Source organism: Mandrillus leucophaeus, unplaced genomic scaffold (assembly GCF_000951045.1).
Source record: "Mandrillus leucophaeus isolate KB7577 unplaced genomic scaffold, Mleu.le_1.0 Scaffold558, whole genome shotgun sequence".
NCBI classification, from domain to species: domain Eukaryota; kingdom Metazoa; phylum Chordata; class Mammalia; order Primates; family Cercopithecidae; genus Mandrillus; species Mandrillus leucophaeus.
In genome coordinates this window covers 1228175-1232938 of record NW_012106008.1, presented here as the reverse complement: position 1 = coordinate 1232938, position 4764 = coordinate 1228175, and the positions used below count along the sequence as shown (strand labels likewise).

General features: G+C 42.7%; 1 protein-coding gene and 1 long non-coding RNA gene across 5 annotated transcripts in view; one reads left to right on the top strand and one right to left on the bottom strand.

The window, feature by feature from the left end:
- The window catches only part of LOC105552453, a 5743-nt gene extending 2440 nt beyond the window's left edge, over nucleotides 1-3303 (top strand). The window contains exons 2-4 of the long non-coding RNA XR_001008011.1: nucleotides 843-2095; nucleotides 2308-2564; nucleotides 3059-3303. This is a non-coding gene — a long non-coding RNA (uncharacterized LOC105552453). The remainder of the gene's footprint in view (nucleotides 1-842; nucleotides 2096-2307; nucleotides 2565-3058) is intronic.
- Nucleotides 1-4764, bottom strand: part of PBX1 (pre-B-cell leukemia homeobox 1) — a 318246-nt gene that overhangs the window by 87430 nt on the left and 226052 nt on the right. The gene's annotated exons all lie outside the window — the stretch shown is intronic.

Below are 4764 nucleotides of genomic sequence, written 5' to 3'. Positions count from 1 at the left end.
TTTCCTATCTGATATCTGATATGGCCCCATCAAACAAGCACACTTTTAGAGTAGCTTGTCAGAGTGGGTAAATGGCGTTGCATCTTTGGCTAGGATTTAAAATGTCTGAAAGGGGTTAAACCACATGTTCTTTTAAAGATACAGAAAATTTCGCTGCTGTATCCCAAGATCTAATGGCAAAGAATTCTGGTGTAGTAAATCTATTATATGTTATGCACTGTGATGGAAAGTATTTCATAATTACAAGGTGTTGTTGCTACAGGAATCTTTCTTTTGCATTTCCTATCTGTAGCTAAAATGCATTTTGCAGCAGATCTTTGGATAAAAGCTATCAGGTGCTTTCCTGAGAAAGGATGATCAGACAAAGGACAGCTGGAATTCTTGGGGCAGGATTTCTTTTTCCCCCTATTCTTGGGGTAGGGCCCACCCTTGAATTCAACTCTATCTTCCCTTACAAAGATCTCAGTTTCTACATTCCATTCTCCTTCCCTCATGTTTGCCCAGCCCCCCTTCCGGCCTGGAGGCCCAATCTCGATCTCAGACAGACAGGTCTGGTGGGGGCAGATGGGTAATTTTTCCTTTCAGCTTTAATGGCTGCTATTAACAATAAGTTGCCCTGCCCTACTAATGGCTCAACTTTCAGCTTTTTTCTGATTGCCTATGAGTAACACTGTGTCACATGAGCTGTGTTTAACAGAGGTGTAATAAATGCCAAAGAAAAAATATTACCCAAAATAAAAAAGAGTTTGTCCCAGTGTGACCAGGATCTCATGACTCGCAACAATGTTCATTTCAGCTTCCAGCGCAATTTCTATTTGCATTCTTTTTTTTATTTTTTTAAGGGTCTCTGGGGGCTTTAAAAAAGCTGTTTAAGAGAAAAAGCAGAAAGACTGTAGTGATTGTCAAGTGCAAGGAGTTCTGCATTCCAGACAAACAAATGCGGTGTGCAGACAACAGACAGAGCAGCAAGGGAACCCTCTCAGCAAAGGGGACAGAGGCACATAGGCAAAAAGGTAATTACTACACGTCTGCCTCTCATGAAAGGCAGCCTGCTCTCGTTGGTGTGGCTTGAAACTTCAATTCTGGCTACCAGGATACAGAGGTGGAGGAAGAGAAGGCTGAACACCATCCCCCTCTCCCAACACACACCCTTGAGGCAAGAAAGATATCAAGTTCTCATTTTCTTGCAAGAAAACTACATTCTCCTTTTGATAATAAGCAAAAAAATACTTCTATATTTTTCAAATAGTAGCTGGTCGGAACTGTTCCAAACCCAGAGAAAAAAGCAATAAACACTGAAATCCCCTGGCGGTCCCTTAGTTGAAGATGTGGGCAGGAAGTATTCAATATCTTCAAAGGTTTTAGAGAGAAGCAAGAAAACGGTAGAGGAAGGGTGGAGGAGGCCTCCCAGGAGGCCTGGGAGCGAAGTGTACCCGTCCTATGAAAGCTGGAACCTTTAGGCAACAGAATCAGGAGATGCTGACTTTAAATTTAAATTACCTTGCTGAAAAAGATTGGCCCAACACAGGACAAGCAGCAGTCTTTTGAAGGAATGCATCTTTTACTGACCTATGCCTCTCTTTTAGAGGTCACGGTTGTCTTCACCCTCTTCTTTGCATGTATCTCAAGCCTATGTAATTAACACCAATATTTTTACTGCACATCTGAGAAAGGAGACCAAGGGCATCAAAAGACATGGCAGTGCTGGGACTTGGCTTCAGAAATGCACTTTGCTCAAGGAAATTCTCTGAGCCACCAGTACAAACAGTTAGGAGACAGTGATGCACTTCAAAAGTTATAGCAGAAAATAGAGATGAGCCAGTAAGATAACTGCATAGCTGCACCCTATAGGAGAAGATCCTTAAGGGGAAAATGATGGACCCCTATAGATACAGAACAGCTTGAGGCATCATTCTGCAAGATATCCCAGCAATGAAAACTGAAGAAGAGAATGGCACTAGCCTGCATGGTCAAGAAGGGAAGAAAGTGTGCACCCAACTGTGAGGCTGAGGTATTTGGAGCACAGAACGTGACACTGATAATGAGGATTTCCCAATAAAGAGCTGGTTATAGTGAAAAGAGCCCTAGGTTTCAAGTGAGAGCGATGTCCTTGGTCTGCCACTCTTGATCTTTGTAATCTTGGGCAAGTCACTCTACCTTATCTATAAAGAGCAAAGATGGGACTGGGAGGGCTAAGACATGGACCTGGAAAATAAGCATGCTCTAAAAAGGCAGAGATAGTCAGATAGCCTTTGAATAGCAATTTAGACTTCTTTATTGTGATAGTGCTTTACACCTTCCCAACAGCTTTCATTTTATCTCACCTACATTGTCTATGCTGACCCACACATCAAGCTTCAGAAGGAGATCCTGGATGCCTATTTTTTAGGAAAATAAGTTCAAAGTTACAGCTCACTCAAGTGCAGTTCTTCAATGTTCATGCTCTTTGCACTACACTGGGCTAACACCAGGAATTCAGATAAGCATGGGCTGTCTGCTTACATGCAGGTATGTACTGGTCTCAAGTCAGTCACCATCTGAAAGCTAAAAAAGGGAGTCAAAAGGTAGGTAACTGGGATAGGTGCAGGCAAGCAGAGAGAAAGTGTGGGAATCAACATGAGCACAGACTTTTTTACAGACCAAAATGGAGTGCGGGTACGAGGGCAAGTGACTGGAACCAAGTTCCTTTTAGTACTATAGAGTTTCATCACTTATATGTAAGTTATTCATAAATGATTTGGTGCCACAGGAATAAAAGTTGGCTCAAGGTCCACAATTGCCATGCTCCCTAGATTTCCAACTCAATCTTCCTGGTTATGATGGTGTCATTCCCATCTGTACAGCACACACAAGACCTCATCTGGTCCTTACAACAGCCTTAGGAGAGGACTGGTTCTACTGGGCCCATTTAATAAATGTCAAAATGGGACTTCATCATGTGAAGGGCAGAAGAGAGCGCATGTCCCAGGGGCCTTAATTAGGTGCAAGCTGCTTTCCCCACTTCATTTATAGCATCTTCTGGACCTAAGTCTTCCCTTGTGTCACACTTTCCCTGCAGGACCACAAAGATGAAGCCACTTCTGACACCAAAGGAAATGTGTCTTCTGCTCACCTTTGTAGGGGCCAGGAAAGAAAATGAACCTGGAGTACAGATCCATAATTTGGGGCCAGAATCTCATTTGACCCCTGTGAGATTCTTCACGATCCACTCCAAAGCTTTAAGCCAGCAAATTCGACGTATTTATAAAGGAGTCAAACAACACCACATGTATAAGCTCAGACAAAGAATCTGATGTTCGAATCAATTTGAATGGCTGGCCTGCCTTCCTTATTTCCGTCCTTTTTTTTTTTTTTAAAGACAGAGTCTCACCCTGTTGCCCAGGCTAGAGTGCAGTGGTGCAATCTCAGCTCACTGCAACCTCTGCCTCCTGGGTTCAACCAATTCTCATGCCTAAGCCTCTAGAGTAGCTGGGATTACAGGCATGCGCCAACACACCCAGTTAATTTACGTATTTTTAGTAGAGACAGATTTCACCATATCACTCAGGCTGGGCTTGAACTCCTGGCCTCAAGTGATCTGCCTGCCTCGGCCTCCCAAAGTGCTGGAATTATAGGCATGATGAATGGATTTCTTAACGAGAGTTTTCTTATCTCACACAAATAGGTTGACAATATTCCAGGTCCAAGGCAGGGAGATAAGGCAGAGTGGATTGGGCACAGTGGGTAGAAAGAGATGATATGCTTCTCTGTCAGATGTTTTCTTCTTCCACTATACACAGTACAGGGCAACTGTTCTTGCTGGCTGGAACCATTCTATCGGGAACCATTGGGTTTCATACAACGGAAAGTCATTGCAATCTATAAATCCAAGTCACACTTTCGAAACATTTAAGGGAGTAAAAGCAAAGTTATAAAGCAGTGCTCAGCCTCCATGAAGACCCAGAGAATGTTAATAGGAGGGTCTCCCCTCCTGATGATAGGATTCCTGCAAGGTTGAGGGGCTGGATTGCTTTGTAAGCCCTGTACCCCTCTGTGTCCTGGGCTCCTTGTGTTGGAATTCAGAACAGGATGGGTAGTCTGGTGTGTGGGAAGAATACAAGCTCGGACTTAGAATTCAAGCCTTACGTCCCCAGCTAGCACTTACTGTTTGGGAGGCCTTGGATGACATCTCAGAGCTTGTTTCCTCAACTGTAAAATAAAGTCGGCTGTACTTGCTGTCTGCAGTTTTGCTGAGCCCCTAGCACATGGCTGGTGTGAAATCAATGTTAGGTTTTCTTACTCCCTTTTCATGTCCCTTTAGATAACATGATTTGAAAGAGTACTATATTTTGGCTTAGCCTCTTTTTGAATGAGAAAAGTTGTTTTTGTTAAGTAGGCACATCTACTGATGTGGGGGGGAAAAAAAAAGTATATATGGAAAGACCAAAAAATATCCTCCCTTTTCAGAAGATGTAGAGTTAAACCACATTCTGGTTCAACAACATGAGTCCTTCATTTGAAATCTTGTTCTATTTAAATACCCTGTGGTTTTTAGTTGCAATTTCATGTTTTGCTTAATTGTCCAGAGTGGCAGATGTGATTTTTGTGTAAGTTTCTATCCCATCTGTTTTTCTGTGCCAGAAATATATGTGGAAGGTACTGCGACTTCTACATAAGAATGGGCCTTATCTACACTTATAATAATAAACTTATAAACTTGAAAATGAACCAAATCTGAGTTGGCAGTGAGTACAGAAAGCCCCCCCCCCGCCTTTTTTTTTTTTT